This window comes from Elaeis guineensis, chromosome 8 (assembly GCF_000442705.2).
Source record: "Elaeis guineensis isolate ETL-2024a chromosome 8, EG11, whole genome shotgun sequence".
NCBI lineage: Eukaryota > Viridiplantae > Streptophyta > Magnoliopsida > Arecales > Arecaceae > Elaeis > Elaeis guineensis.
In genome coordinates this window covers 59,646,317-59,663,967 of record NC_026000.2, presented here as the reverse complement: position 1 = coordinate 59,663,967, position 17,651 = coordinate 59,646,317, and positions in this window count along the sequence as shown.

The following is a 17,651-nucleotide window of genomic DNA, read 5'->3' as shown; positions in this document are numbered from 1 at the left end:
AAATAAGACATCATTTCATAAGAGAACATGTTCAAAATAAAAATATAATTCTTGAATATGTTTGCACTGAGAATCAATTAGCTGATATCTTTACAAAGGCCCTTAGTGAGGATAGATTCTGTGAAATTAGGAGAAATCTAGGAATTCTAGATCCATTTGCCTAAAATTTCTTAATTTCCAAAGAATTGATTAAAGCTCAATTTTCAACATCTATCCTGGTCCCAAAAGCTCAAATTTATCATTCTAAGAACTTATCATTGAGCAAAATTCCTTCACTCAAAATTTTAAATTTTTCTGGAATTTATTCACATTTTTCCTGATTTTTGAACTTCATGAGTCGACCCCCATGAGTTGACTCAATGGCAAACTTGTAAATCCCACCAACTTTCAACGGGTTCATTGTTTTTATAAGGGTTACTGTTTGTGAGACGACTCATCTTCCCATCGTTCTTCTTCCAAAAGCCGTCTTCTCCAACTCTTCTTGTTTCAAATCCAAGGATTAATTTCGAGGCAATTCTCCCTCCTCCTCTCCACCAAAAATCGCCTCCTTCAAAAGGATTTTCTGTGCTTTCTCGCTTTGCTTGGCGCGGTTGGAACGTGCCCTAGCACTTTACCGAACGTCCAAAATCCACTTCTTTTCTCCACCAAAATCCTTCGTCACTCTCTTGTGATCCCTCCTCCACTCAATTCAAGTCTTCTTGTCTGCTACTTTAGTGGATATGGCTCCAAAGATGAAGCTTCCCCAAAGAAGGAAATCAATCCGTGAGCCTGAAGAAATTATCCGAAAGAAAAGGCATGCTCAGTCTTCAACTGCTCCCACTCCAGTTTCAGTACCTACTCAAGGTCCCTCTCAATCCTCCATAAGCCCCAGTGTGAATCCTCTTTCTGATAGAAAAGTAGAAACCGAAAAAAATATAGATTTTCGGTTCTTTGAGAAAGAAGGTTTTACTTTTGCTACCAAAATTAAAAACCAAAGATGGGAACTCTACTGCTCCCTTAATGAAGTCACCTATGTTGACCTAGTTAGAGAATTCTACCAGAATCTACATTATGGAAACGGGTCAGTGACTTCAACTGTAAAGGGAATTGATATCTGCCTGGATTCTAGGATTTTGGGAGAAATATTACAGTTGCCTAGTGAAGGATATTCATATATGAAACTCCCAATTAAAGAAGAGGGGATCAGAATTATCTTAGGAGAAACTTATTCAAGAAGTTTAAACAAGTTAGAAGCAAAGATTTTGTCCAATGAGATGAGGGTGCTGCATCAGATAGTTTCAAAGCTCTTCTTTTCTAGGAGTGATAGACATGACTTACTTTCCAGCAGAGATGTATGTGTCATGTTTCATGTCATCACTCAGACCCCCTGAACCTCCCTGCACTTATGATAGAGGCCATGAGAGAAACTTTGAACAGATCCAAGGCACACTTGCCTTATGGTATGGCCCTTACTAGAGTATTTAGGAGGTTTGGAGTTAGCTGTGAGGGGGAGGCACCTACCAAGCTCTCACATGTGGACACTTTCAATCAACACAGCCTGCACCGAATGGGAATTACAAAGACTGATGGTGGTTGGATCAAGGGCTCTGAAGAAAGAGCTGAGGATAGAGCTGAAATAAGAGCTGAAGACAGAACTGAAGGCAGAGTAGAAGAAGAAGGTCCATCTTCTCCTGTACATGACTTCAGGGCAGCTTCACCAGATACCCAGTTCATTCCTGATACTGAGGCTGGCCCTTCAGAGTTTACTAGGATGCCCACACCAGTGTATCAGCCAGAGAGCAGAGCACCTCATTCAGAGTTCAGACTGGCTGACGATCAGATCGAGCATATATCTCAGCGTGTGGCTTCTTTGCTGTCTAGCCAGTGGAGTAGTACTTCTTTTGCACCTGGAGCTACCTCTTCTGATCAGACCATTACTCCCCACATCTCCACTGTATTTCAGATGATTTCAGATCAGTCCATCAGGATACAGCAACTTGAAGACACAGTCTGGAGATTGACTGGCAGAGTTCTAGACTTGCAGGGGCAAGTCCTTGCTTTGGCCCATCTCCAGCCACAGGAGTCTACTATTGAGGTCACAGACCTCACTGCAGAGGCTGGCAGGCTCAGAGGAGCACTAGAAGGTGGATATGAATTACTGAGGAAAGAAATTCGAGGATCGAGTGAGCATGCTACCACTCAGTTCACTGCTCTACTTCAATCTGTTTCAAGAGCACTGAACGTACTTGATTCTATCAGACTCACCCTTTCTGTTCAGTCCTTAGCATCTCAGCGTTCTCAGCCATCTAGTTCATCTCGCTCTCCTGCTCGTGGCAGAGGCAGACGGGGTAGAGGACGCACTTCTGATCCATCATCTCCTCACTCTATCTCTGATGACTCCGATCATTGACTTATCTTGATCTTTACTAGATCCTAGGTGTTAGTATCTTGTTCTAGGATCTATACCTTGGGGCCATGTATTGACAATTAGCTGGTTGAATTTTATTTTAAGAACTATGTATTGAAATAATTATGATATTAATGGAATCATCTTTTACCTATATTTCTACCTTTTGTAATTATATTGATCATATTTTGGTTATATATATTCTCCTTGTTGAAATATTGTCTTCTCTTTGTTGTTGTTTGCTGCTGATAATTGCTATATTAAGGGGGAGCAAACATTGTGATATACTCTAAAAGGAGAGAAATTAAAGAATATTTCTGAAAAATAAAAAGTTAACCATGTCTGATGATGTCAAAAAGGGGGAGAAAGTAAACAATTAAACAAAAAGCAAGCAACTCTTTAAAAGCAAAACCCTAAATTATGAAAGAAAAAGGGGGAGAAATTAAACAAAAAGCAAAAAAAAGGGGGAGAAATTAAACAAAAAGCAACTCATCAAAGGCAAAACCCCAAAAGCAAAATTACAAATTATGAGAAATTTGGCATCAAACAGAAATTAAACAAAAAGCAATTCAATTATTGAGAAATTAAACAAAAAGCAACCCATCAAAAGCAAAATTATAAATTATGAGAAATTAATTGAAGAATTTAAAGAACAATACCAAAAGTACAATGCTAAGTACAATGCAATTATGTAACTTTTAAATTACTTCTTTACATATGCTCTGATTTACTTTAAAAATTTAAATATGCTCTGATATATTTCAAAATTCAGACTTGCTCTGATACATCTTTTGAAATTTACCTTGATACATCTTAAGAAATTTAACTTACTCTGATACTCCCTAAAATTTCTTTTAACTTGCTCTGATACATTATAAAATTTGCTCTGATACAGTGTGAGATTTTCTCTGTTATATTATAACATTTACTCTGATACATTGTAAAATCTTTTCGGATAACATTGTAAAAATTATTTTTTCTTGCTCTGATATATTGAAAAATTTATTTTTCTCTCTTGCTCTGATATATCTTAAACTCAAAATGATCTAATACTCTTTTCAAATGTTTATGAAAATGGACAAACTATTTTTGCATATGACCATTTATATTACATGCCAAAAGAATCATACTCTTTTCAAGCATATACACCTATAGTGCATTCTTTTGAAATTAATGCATTCACATAAATGCTTTTGTTCAAGTGTTTTGTCATCATCAAAAAGGGGGAGATTATTGCTCCTAGATTGATTTTGATGATTACAAAGCAGATTGAAGGGATACAAATAATTTTAAAATGAAAAAGTCCTTATGCTCTTCAAGGTTAAAATCATAATTTTACTAAAATTCTAATTTGATAGTACCATTTGGTAGAACAAATGATTTGAAATCTATTGGTGAAGATTTCATTGTGTTTGGACTTATATTTTTGAAGTTATGAAGGTTTGAAGTGCATGAGTCGACTCATGAGTCAACTCATGGCACTGTGAGCTGATTGGCACGCAAAAATTCTCCTTGGCACGCTAGTTTTCTGGCTTGGCAGACCTGTGAGTCGACTCATGAGTCGACCCACAAGGTATGAGTCGACTCATGAGTCGACCCCTGCTGATTTGAGCCAAGAATTTCCAGAAACGCATTCTCTGGTTTTTGCAACAGAGGTCGACTCATGAGTCGACCCCTGAAGCATGAGTCGACTCATGAGTCGACCCCTGCGACGGAAAATGTCAGCAACGGCTATTTTTTTGCCCATTTTAATTGCCTTTTATGCTTCCTAAAATTGCTCTAACGGCTCTTTATCTGCCTAAATTGTTTTCTCTTACTTCTAATGTCATAAAATGCTTTAAATGGTGAAAGAAATTGCAGATTAAATAGCAGATCAAACGTGAAATCAAAAATAAAAAAAAATAGAAGAGAGGATCCGAAATCTGCACGAAAAAGCCTGAGATCAACGAAATATCCAAAAAGAAAAAGAGAGAGGATCCATAATATACAAGAGAGATTGTGAAAGAGAAAAGCAAGAGCATTCAAGAGGATCTTTCAAGCCTATTGTTCAAACTTGATCTAGAGATCTTTCAAAGCTTTCAAGAGATCTTCAATCAACAATCAACCTCTTCTCAAGCATTCGTTCAAGCGTTCATCCACCTTGAGAAAATCCGAAAAGGGGTTCTTCATTTGAGTAAAGTTTTTATTGTTATATTCGCTCATTTAAGGAGCTGTTATTGTATTAATCTGTGCTCAAAATTTTCTAACTCTTTGTGAGTTTTTGTCTTGATTTTGGAGGATTTCCAAAACAAGGAAAGGTTGATCCGAACCTGAAATCGGAGTGTTTTGGGTTTACTTGTACCCGGGAAATAAGTGATCTAGCTTGGGATAGCTAGTGTCGGAGTTTCCGACGTTTTGTATTCGGGTTGAATACAAAGTATAGTGGATTGAAATTCCAAGTAGGTGCTTGGAGAGTGGATGTAGGTGCAAGGTTGGCACCGAACCACTATAAATCTTTGTGTTTGTGGTGTACTTTATCGCTTTACCTTATTTCTTTATTATATCCTTGCAATTCTGCTTCAGGTAATTAATATTGAATTAAAATCTTTGTCTTGTTCATCATAAGTTATAAATTAAGTTTAAATTTTTAGAAACCCAATTCACCCCCCCTCTTGGGTTGCATAGCTGGGCAACACATGATGCATTATATTGATTGATTTCGATACTACATGATTATATGTTTTCTTATCGAAATTAGAATATGAAATATGATTTATGAAGAATTATGATATAAGAAATATTATGAATTGACAACCTGACTATGTAAAGGACCTTGCCAATGGAGGCATATACGTTGGCAATTGATTGTCCTGAGGGTTTATATCGCCAGCGAGACCAGCGACATGTCGTCAGAGAGACCAGCGACAAACCGCCAGCGAGACCAGCGGTTCCAAAGGACATGGCTGCCAGATGATTCACAACCTACTGCAAGCAGATACGCGGTATTATGACCCTGCCACAGGAAAAATGTGGTCATAGCTCATGGTTGACGAAAAGAATTGAAGAACAAAAAAAATTGAAATCTCGAAAGAAACTTGAATTTTTGAAAAAAAAATAAATTTGGCATGAATTATATTGCATAATTAAAATTGATTTCGAATTGATGAACTCTATATGCTTATTTTCTATAAATGATTATTTACTTAAATGTCTGATGAAATCTGTTGAGAAGTGATCATTGCTTACTGGGCTGTCTAGCTCATTACCTCTTATTTTATTATTTTTACAGATGTTGAGAAATTAAGATGATACAAGATATGAATGGAAGAGTGATCAAAAGCAGAATCTTCATACTTTTATTTTGGGTTGAAAGGCTTATTGAATTTGATGCAAAGCCTTTGAATTGTTGTTGAATTTATTGAGATATTAAAGAAAAAAAATTTAGGTCGTTATATTTTAGATTTAAATTGTTGACTAATTATTCTGCTGTTGTTTTAGGATAGTATGATAAGATGCTTTGCATGCTTATGGGAAGAGTTTTCTATGAGTATGTGGCGGTTGCCATGACCCTCGATTCAAAATCTCGGATCGGGGGCGTGACAATTATATGGTATCAGAGCATAAGTGGATGAATTATGAAACATAGAATTAGATATAGAATGGGTGTAAGTGGATAGACACTAGAGACATTACAGTGTAGATCTTTGATGATTGTAGTGGGAGAAATATTTAAAATTTTTGATTAAATATTGAGATTATGTATAAAAGGATCGCAAGAGATTATGACATATGAAGTTTGAAATATGATGGATAATCTATAGATCATGATATGATTAGTTAGATCTTGATCGAAAGTAATCACAAAAAGATTGACATAAAATTTTATTATGCATTGTGGTTATTAATTTGATCATTGGTTATTCAAATGAATCGTAAGTTCAAATTCGATGTGAAAATAATACTATGATATTACTTCTAGTTGAGAAGTTGACTATTATTGGCAAGATAAAGATTTGACGATAAAATGTTGTTCCAGAATGGGCTAAGAAATTTTTTTTTATGGTGCTTGATTGGAATATTTATCGAAAGTGAACTTGGTATGTGGATCATATATAAAGTGGCATATTAGGATAAAGGCGTATTTGGAGATATTGCAAAGAAGCCTATTTTTTTATTGATGAAATTGATTTTGAGGTTGTAGAATATTCATCGTACTAGAATCTTTAATCATCATCCTTAGATCTAGATAATGGATCTTATTATATCTTTTGGAGACTATATGATGTGTATGAAATTTCAATTTAAAGATTTCGTATCTACGTTGATCAAGAGATTTTCTGATATTATTGTTGAGGTTGTTAATGAAAAAATTGATATCTTTAGATTAAGATAAAAGATCTTATTTATATTTATTTCAGATTAAGGGATCCATATGAATTTACAATTTAGAAATTTGGGATTTAAGAATTGATATGGAGTTCCTTTGCTTTTGTTAACGAGGTCTCTAATTGAATCTACTATTAAATGAAGATTTGATTTTTGAAGCTTGTATGATTGTTATGAAAGGATATTTGATAGATATTGAAGATCCTGATGATAGAAATTTTAAATAATAATAAAAATAATAATAATAATGATTTGAAATTCATATATATTCAGATTATGTCCAAATTTGGCGGAGCATCGAAAGATTTTTTTTGTTGATTTGACTTATAAGAATTTTGATTTGAAAATTTATCGAATTGAATTGATATGAGAATTAAGATTTGATTCATATTGATTTTAGTAAATCTATATGATGGTTTAAATATGATATTGAACTCAAGGGTTAATCAAGATTTTTGTACACCAGTAAAAGTATGAATGAGAATCGAAAGTTAATCTTTGACTTCAATTAAAATTTGAAATTTTAGATCTTTTCTATTGATAAGGTAAAGAAATAATTTGATCAAACTTTTTTTGGTGAACCTAAGAAATTTTGATTGTTAGATCAGAGTGCGTAGCGGAAGCATGGTAATCTGGATTATTTTGAGTAAGTCAGGAATGTTGACCCTTTGAGTTAAGAAATTATGATAGATGATATGGTTTGATATAAAAAAAAAATTTATTGATATTAGAAAGAATAATATTAAAAAAAAATAATACAATAATAATTTGATAATGAATCGATTAATTAAGAGTTGTTAATGTTTAGATAAAAAAAATTGATATACTTACTTAGAATAGAGATATTGAAAAATATAATTTTGATTTAGATCAATTTTTGAGTTATTGATTTTTATTATGGAATGACTTAATGATAAAATTTGCTTCAAGAATTAGAATATTTAAGAGTTTGAGGGTTTGAGTAAGAAAATTTTGATGACTAGAAAATAGTGATATTGATTCAATCAACAATGGTGATACTAATCTTTATGAAATTACTTAATGATGAAGTTGTATCGAGAATTAAAATATCAAAAGTTCGAGAATGAGATGATAAATCTTCAACCTTTGAAAGTACGAATAAGAGAAAATATTTTTGAATTTTGATTGATTGGGATGTCATCATATGATTCATAGAAGTATGTTTTCCTATCTTATGATGGGTTGAAATTAAGAGTGATTAATATTTTGAAAAAATAAATAAATAAATAAATAAATGATGATGAATGAAGCTCTTATGCAAGAATAGAGACATTGACCTTTTTCTATTCACAAGAGATAGATTTGATTTTAATTTGAGTCGTGAGATATTGAACATGATTTTTATAAGAAATGAGATCATAATTTTGAAATATTGAAACATTGAAAATCTTTGAGATGGTGATCTTGATAAATAAGAAAATGGATGGTTCCGTTCAGATCAATATTTGATGTATTTACTTTTTCCTTATGGAATGATTTAAGAATGAATTTATATCAAGAATTAGAATATTAAAATATTTGTGGATGAGATTCAAGTAAGAAACTATTGAAGACTCGGGCAAGAAAAATTTCGAGGATGAAATTTCTTTTAGAGGGGAAGAATGTGAGGCCCGGCCCAAGCAACGAATCCAAAGCCCAAAAAAAAAAAAAAAAGAAGGAAAACAGAGGAGAAGAACTCCCGAAGGGAGTCTTCTTCCTCCGTTCACCAGCTCCTAATCGGAGTCAGAAACAAGTTTCCACCGGCTCTATTTAAGGAGGAGAACCCTCCTCTCTCCTCTCATCGAGAAATCCCGGGGCAAAACGATGGCAATCGTCGGAAATTCCTCACGGAGACCCGTCGCCGTGCCGTCCAATTTCTCGTCGGAAAAGCTTCGCCGGCGACGGAGGTAAGCCTCCTCCTCTTTCTCTCTTCTCCCCCTTCCTTTTCGTGCTGATGTGCACGCTCGCCGGCGACCGAAGTCGTCGGATTTTGTTGCGGAAGAATTTTTTTTTTTACCGTTTTGCCATCGCCGGTGGTCACCGCCGACCACCGGTTTGGCCCTCTTCTTATCGGCGAGTCACCCCCTCCTGCCGATGGCCGCCCCACGCCAGCTGCGCCACCGGCCGGCCACCCAACGAGGGGACCTCAAGGTCCCCTGTTTCAGCCCAAAACAAGTCCACGGGAAGAAGAAAAGAAAAAGAAGAAGAAGAAGGAAAAGAAAAAGAAAAGAAGAAGAAGGAAAAGAAAAGAAAAAGAAAAGAAAAAGAAGAAAAAAAAAAAAAAAGAAAAAAAAAAGAAGAAAGAAGAAAAATAAAATGATAATAATATAATAATAATAAATAGGATTTTCTCCTCTCTCTTCCGTGAAGAAAAAAAAGAGAGAGAAAAGAAAAGAAAAGAAAAATTATTAAATTAATTAATAAATAATGATATAAATAATAAAATATGAGAAAGAGAGTTTCTCTCTCTTCCCTCTCTCTCTTCAGCCTGAACTAGTATTTTCTCTCTCTAGAATTGGACTTTCTCTCTCTACTTTCTCTCTCTAGAATCCTCTCTCTAGATTATTTCTCTCTCCTAAGATTTTTAGAATTTTGAGAAGAATGATGATGAATTTAAATGATTCTCGTAATGGATTTTTGATCTGTGATCGTCGGACGATACATCGACATCCACTTTGATCAGATCAGGTATTTTTAGATTTTATTTCTCATGATCTTATTTAATTATCCACATGATAATTTTAGCATGATTTGATCTTATCGATCAGAATTTGTTGAATCATATTGTCTAAAGAATTCAAGATGAATTTTCTCTCTCTAAAATTTTCTCTCTCTAGAATTTTTTCTCTCTAAAATATTCTCTCTCTTGATTGATTCTCTCTCTAAAAAAAGGTTAGTGAATGAAGAATTTTTTTTTAATAAGTCTGATCTGATTCTAATGAAGAATCCTGATCCATGATTGTCAGACAGCGTACTGGCACCCACCTTGATCAGACCATGAATCTTTAGATTTGATCATCCATGATCCCGATCTAGTCATGATTTGATTTGATCATGTTGATTTCACCAATCAAGATATTGGATCAATCGTAATGTTGGATTGTGTCACCTGATCAATTCGAATTATACCTCATGAATTCTCTCTCCTCTGATTGTCTCTCTCTACTTGATTTTATGAAATCGATGAAGAAACCTCGGTCCTATCACTTCGAATCCGATTTGATCTGATAGTCAAACTTTGGATCATTTAGGTCCTAATTAGATTTTGATTAGATAAAATTAGATGATCGGACCCAATCTAAACTGTTGAAGTATGGTATTCGTATTCTTTCTAATTATTGAAATTGATTCTGTATAGGATTGTGGATGTTTGATCATGGGATATCGCGATATGATCTACGAACAGAATTTTTGGAAGAAAATTTATAGAATTTTATGGATTTATTGGAATACGTTCGAGGTAAGTAATGTTTCACTTTTTCTAGATTTATCGATAAATTATAATGTATTTTTCTGACATGATTTATGAAACGATGCATGAATTGGATGAATGATATTTTGCTATGAAAATATCTTATTTGAAATATTATGATGAAGCATGATTGAACATATTGATTTCATGATGCATTATATTGATTGATTTCGATACTACATGATTATATGTTTTCTTATCGAAATTAGAATATGAAATATGATTTATGAAGAATTATGATATAAGAAACATTATGAATTGACAACCTGACTATGTAAAGGACCTTGCCAATGGGGGCATATACGTTGGCAATTGATTGTCCTGAGGGTTTATATCGCCAGCGAGACCAGCGACATGTCGCCAGAGAGACCAGCGACAAACCGCCAGCGAGACCAGCGGTTCCAAAGGACATGGCTGCCAGATAATTCGCAGCCTACCGCAAGCAGATACGTGGTATTATGATCCTGCCACAGAAAAATGTGGTCATAGCTCATGGTTGACGAAAAGAATTGAAGAATAAAAGAAATTGAAATCTCGAAAGAAACTTGAATTTTTGAAAAAGAAATGAATTTGGCATGAATTATATTGCATAATTAAAATTGATTTCGAATTGATGAACTCTATATGCTTATTTTCTATAAATGATTATTTACTTAAATGCCTGATGAAATCTGTTGAGAAGTGATCATTGCTTACTGGGCTGTCTAGCTCATTACCTCTTATTTTATTATTTTTACAGATGTTGAGAAATTAAGATGATACAAGATATGAATGGAAGAGTGATCAGAAGCAGAATCTTCATACTTTTATTTTGGGTTGAAAGGCTTATTGAATTTGATGCAAAGCCTTTGAATTGTTGTTGAATTTATTGAGATATTAAAGAAAAAAATTTAGGTCGTTATATTTTAGATTTAAATTGTTGACTAATTATTCTGCTGTTGTTTTAGGATAGTATGATAAGATGCCTTGCATGCTTATGGAAGAGTTTTCTATGAGTATGCGGCGGTTGCCATGACCCTCGATTCAAAATCTCGGGTCGGGGGCGTGACAATGGGCCTGTGACCTTCCCCACATAAATAAGAGGAAAAAAATCTTGGTCGATGCCTCCTCCAAAATCTGGATGGTGGATACCGCCAACAATGTGCATTTTGCACCTTTCAAACTAGCAAAGGTCATTTCTGACAAAAAACCAACTGAACCCAATCCGAATGCACCTTTATGCTTCGGTTTGTATCAATATTTTCTGGATTTTGCTGAGTGCTTCAAAAAAAATATATTTTAATTATTTTATTATTTATTTATTTCTGATCGTTCGATTAAATATGAATCATATAGATTCTAATTAATTGAAGTACTAAGATGCATAACTAATATAATAAATATTTTAAAAATTAAAATATTTCCATATTAAAATTGAAAACAAATCCCATAACCCCTGCCATGAATGTCCGAGGAAAGGACTATCGGCATGCATTGAGGGGATCGAGGGTGGAAGAGCTGCAAGCGATGAGGGGAGGGGTGTGTGGCCGTAGAGAAACCATGAATAGATGGAGGAGCCACAAGAAGAGAAAGAAGAAAAAAATAATAATAATAAAATATTATTTAAAAAATAAAATATATAAAAATAGTAATGTGTAATATCTTAAATATTTTTTATAATAAAATATTATAAAAGAGCACCATAGTAAAATTTATATTTTTTTAATTCAATTTAATTTGATTTGAGAAAATCTTAAACTAAACTGATTTAATTTGGTTCCTTTTTGAGTTTTTAGAAAATTGATTCAAACGAATCTAACCAAACCCAATCGAATAAAATATTATTTAAAAAATATAATATATAAAAAATAGTAATATATAATATCTTAAATATCTTTTATAATAAAATATTATAAAAGAATATAGTAAAATTCATATTTTTTTAATTCAATTTAATTTGGATTTGAGAAAATCTTAAACTAAACAAATTTAATTTGGTTTCTTTTTAAGTTTCTAAAAAACTGATTCAGACGAATCTAACCTAACCAAATCCAATCCAACTCATGTGTGTGTATATATATATATAGTTGTGGATGTGGCGAAGAAATAAAATTAATGAGCAACACATATCTATGATATTATTTTAAAGATAGTATTTTTTTGCTAGGATCGTAATCCACAAATATACAAATAGTTACTTAAAAAATCTGCCTCCAGGATACACTGTCCAACTCTAATCTTCTTCCTCTAAGTCTACATACTTAAAGAAAGATAAACAATTAGAACCGTTGGTATGCAAAATAATACGATGAAAATACAAAACTCAGAAAGAATAGATACCTCTCATATTTCTGTATCAGATTATACAGTAATTCAAAGGATATCATCCAAAAGCTATGTCCTTTGGAAGAACACATCTTTATGGAAGGGAGACCAAAAAAAAAGTAACTTGTCAAAGTTTTAGGTTTGAAAGAATGTGATAACCATTCAAAGAAACCCACTAAAACTGAAATTTCCATTGACTTCCACCCATACGTGATCCTACAAGTCACAAAACAATAAAAAAAACTTTCGTCGGAGAAAAACACAAATTTAGGATGTTTTCAAACCACAGAGCCATTCGTCATCAAACTTTATCTATTTTTTTATTTTAAAGAAAAGAACTTTTAGCAAAAACAAGAAAAGAACAACATTCCCCCACCATTTTCTAAAAATAAAAAATAAAGAAGTAAAATAAATAAATAAATAAAATGCTATCTGTATAATGCATAGCCATAGGTAAGATAACTTTGAACCTATAGTTTAAACATAGTCTTAAGTAAAATGAGAAGATGAAATCTGGATCACATATAAGACTCTAGATTTATTCACATTGTATAAAGGTTCATTAGTTCTTTTAAGGCTGCACATTGTAGATTTTGTACTTAATCCTAGCTTAACAAGTGCTTTGGAACTTTATCACGGTTCATAAGAAGCAACCCTGACTTCTGTACTTGGAAAGATAAATTCTATTAAAAGTGTTCGCAACCTCTTTTCTCTCCACCGAGATTATGGGCTTGTTAAAAACTTATTAGTTTAACCTTACTTCATTGCAAATTAACAGTGCATGCGTAGAGATGGATTATTTTTATTTTAAAACTATAATATTAAGCATTAGTTTCAAAATTCATGCACCAGAAATGTGATTTCATTGTTATCATTTTAATGGGTCTTAACTGATTCCTTTGAACTTCAAATTTTTTAAATATGGAGTAAGCTACAATCAATTGAAATCAATTAATTGATAATAATCCTATCTCCCTCGAAGCTTTGAAATTTAATTTTTTTTTTTTCTGCCAATGGCTTAGTAAATGAATCTGCCAATATAAATTCAGTTTGAAGATATTCCACAACCACTTTATTTTTTCACCATTCTTCTAATATGGTGATATTTCATAGGAATATGCTTAATCTTGTCAGTTATTTGATTGTGTTTAGCAATGTATATTGTCATTTTATTATCACAATATATAATAATAGATTATATTGGAGTATTGATAAAAAAAATTTGTCTTCAAAATCTCCTAACTCATATTATTTCCTTACCAACTAAAGACATAGCAACATATTCAAATTTCATTGAAGATAGAGCAATGCAGATTTGTTTCTTGAATACTAAGTTCCAGCACCACCTCCCATGATGAATATCCACCTATTAGTGAATTTAGAATCAGAGTCAAGATCCAATCAGCATCATCAGAGTAACATTCTAATATAGGTGAAGAACCATCATAACATAGTCCATATTGCAAAGTACCTTTTAGGTATCTTAATAATCTTTTAATTTCTCTTTAATAATCTACACTAAGACTAGAAGTGAACCTATTCAATTTTGCCATAGCACATGCTATATCGGGTCTTATACAATTCATAAGTTACATGAGACTTTTAATAATTCTAGCATATTTCTCTTGCTCAATAGGTTCACCTTCATTCTTCATTAAAGATTGGGTAATCAAAGATACATTGCTAGATTTGCAATCAAAATAGTTAAAACGATGTAAGGTGGTGTTTGATACATCACCAGATAATTTGGATTGTCAATAATGTAGATTATCAGCAATATGGATTATCAGTAATGTTGATTACTGTATTTGATATACGTAGGTAATGTTGCAGTAAAATTACTAAGATTCTTGATTGACATGTTTAGTATGACAATCAGATTACAGATAATATAACATCAAATTTCTAAAATATCCTTAAATCAAATTATTCATTTAGCATTTTAACATATATTTAGTAGAACCAATGATCCAAATCTTAGCCAGATCAATCTCTGTAACATATATCAAAAAAATTAATTTTTTTTTATATATAAAAATTTAAAAATAATTAAACTTTTTATTTAATTTATTATTATTTATTATTATTATTATTATTATTTTTTAATACTTATTATGATTTTTATTATTTTTTATTATTTTTTAAAAAGAATTTTTTTATTATTTCTTAATAACTATTATTATTATTTTTTTTATTTTTTTTATTTTTTCTCCTTCCTCCTCCTGCACGTCACACCCCGACCCCCCCTCCCCCCACCCCCGATGGTCCCCAACTACTCCACGCACCCTATCCCAAGCGGCACCCTGCCTGTCGCGCCTCCGACATCACCCTCCAGCCATCCGACGAATCCACACCCCACACCTTCCACAGCCGCCTCCATCACCGCCCTCATCGCCCTCACCCATCCGTGCTCCGACCCCCAGACGAACCCGCACCCGGTGCCCCCATGACTGCCTCCATCGCTGCCCTCACCCATTTGCACTCCTGCCCTCACCCACCCTACCGGTCCCCCACATCTGTGCCAGAGTTCGCTGTGACCTCGTAGATGAGATGATGGAGTTGTCGGCTACTGCCACTACCACCTTCTCCTTCTCTGTCGTGTTCTTCGATAAGGAGCGAGATGTCGACATCGGCACCGTCACGGTCTACCCCACCTTTGATGAAAAGTGGGAGGTCAACATCGACGGGGATCGCTCCTCACTAGATCTCTTTCTCCCTCATCTGTCACAAGAAGGCCCGTGCCTCACCGAAGGTCTGTCGCAAGGTCCCTATCGATAAGTCCTCTGATTTCACCGCCATCACATGCATGGGACACTGCTGCAAGGAGGGCAGCGGTGCCAGAGCAACCAGAGCTATGTGAGGAGTGAGAGAGAGCGAAGGAGGAGGGGCAACCGTTAGAAGATAATTACGTCCAAAAACTTTATTACAAGATTACCAAAGTGGTGGTAATCTAGATAATCATCCCTCCCCTTGGTAATCCAGATTATCCCATGGGAGGAAATCTGGATTGCCAAGGCAATCTGGATTACCAATCCAAAAAGCATACCAAATATGGTAATCCAGATAACCACATTAAATTTTCAGCAATCCGGATAGATTGCCAACTACCAAATGCAACCTAATACTTTCTCGATATAATATGATTGGGTCAAAATTATTTTACCATCTTGCTGAATAACTTTTCTTCCCAAAATCACATTCAATAGACTGATGTCTTTAATATCAAAACTTTGTTTAAGAAAGCTTTTTGTTTCTTCAATAATTTTTTGAATTTGAACTAAATATAAGTAAATCATCTACATAAAGTGTAAAAACTATGTTACCATCATCAATTACTTTTGAAAAAACATAATTTTCAACTTTATTATTTTTGAAACTTAGTTTTTTAACCTTTACTTTGAATTTTTTATACCATTGTCTAGATGCTTGTTAAAGATTTATTTAGCTTATAAACTTTATCTTCTTGACCAATCTCAATTTGACCTTCAGGTTAATTAATATAGATTTCTTTGTCAAGACTACCATTAAGAAAAGTTGTATTTACATCTATTTGGTGTTATATCTAAATTATGTATAGATGCTATGGTCATCATTATTCTTAATGTAACAAGTCTTGTTACAGGTAAATATACATCAAAATAATCAAATTTTTCTTTTTGACAATATCCTTTGACCACCAATCTGACCTTGAATCTATCTATAGTAATATTAGACTTCAATTTCTTTCTTAATACCCACTTACAGCTATAGTTTTAGTATTTAAACAAAGATTAATCAAAGTCCATGTATTATTTTCTTTCATATACTTTATCTCATTATCCGTTGCCCTTTTCTACATAAGTGTATCTGGTCTAGATATAGCCTCATTATAATTCTTAGGGTCATCTTCTAAATGATATGTATAAGTATACTGTTATGACCTGGCCCAATTGAGCCCTAAACCCAGCCCAAAAAAGCCCATCAAAAAAAAAATTGAGGAAGACTCTCGTAGGGAGTCTTCTTCCTCACGACCGGCTCCTAAACGGAGTCAAAAAGCTTATAGAGGAGGAGTCAAACTTCTCCCCTCCGACTCTATTTAAGGGGGAGACCCCTTCTCTTCTCCCTTCCTCCACCTGAGAATCTCAAGGCAAAATGGTGGAGATCGTCAGAAAATCCTTGTGGAAGCCCATCATCGTGCATGCTTTGATTTCTCACTGGAGACATCATCGGAGCTTGAGGTAAGCCCCAATTTCTCTCCCTCTCTTCTCCCCCTTCCTTTCTATGCCTGTGTGCATGATCGTCTGTGATCGAAGTCGCCAGATTTTATTGTAGAAGAAATTCCTATTTTTTTTGTTGTTCTTCTCGATTTTTTGATGTCGGTGGTCACTGCCAACTACTGGATTCACTTCTTCCGAGCTGCCCTGTCATCGTCCTTCCACCATCGGCCACCGTTGTATCAGTCACACTACTGATCGGCCGACCAAAGGAGGAGACCACACGGTCCCCTGTTTCACCCCAAGGAGGCCTCAGGAAGGAGAAGGAAGGAAAAGAAAAAGAAAAAGAAAAAGAAAAGAAAAAGAAGAAAAAAATAAAAAATAATAAATAGACTCTCTCCTCTCTCTCTCTCCCTCTTTTCTTCTCTCTCTAATCTCTCTTTCTTTCTTTAGTCTCTTCACTTTCTCTCTCTAGAATTCTCTCTCAAGGTTATTTCTCTCTCTTGAGATTTTTTAGAATTTTAAGAAAAATGATGATGAATTTAAATGATCCTAGTGATGCATTTTGATCTGTGATCATCGGACGGTATATCGGCATCCACCTTGATCAGACCTAATATTTTTCAAGATTCTATTTCTTATGATTTTATTGAATTATCCATATGATAATTTCAGCATGATTTGATCTGATCGATCAGATTTGTTGAATCATATCATCTGAAGAGTCCAAGATGAATTTTTTCTCTCTAAAATTTTCTTTCTCTAAAATTATTTCTCTCTTAATCGATTTCTCTCTCTAAAATGATTTATCAATGAGAAATTTTTTTTAATATTTTTTATCTAATGAAGAATCTTGATCTATGATTGTTAGGTATTGTACTGGCACTCACCTTGATCAGATCTAATATTTTTCAATTTGATCATCCAGGAT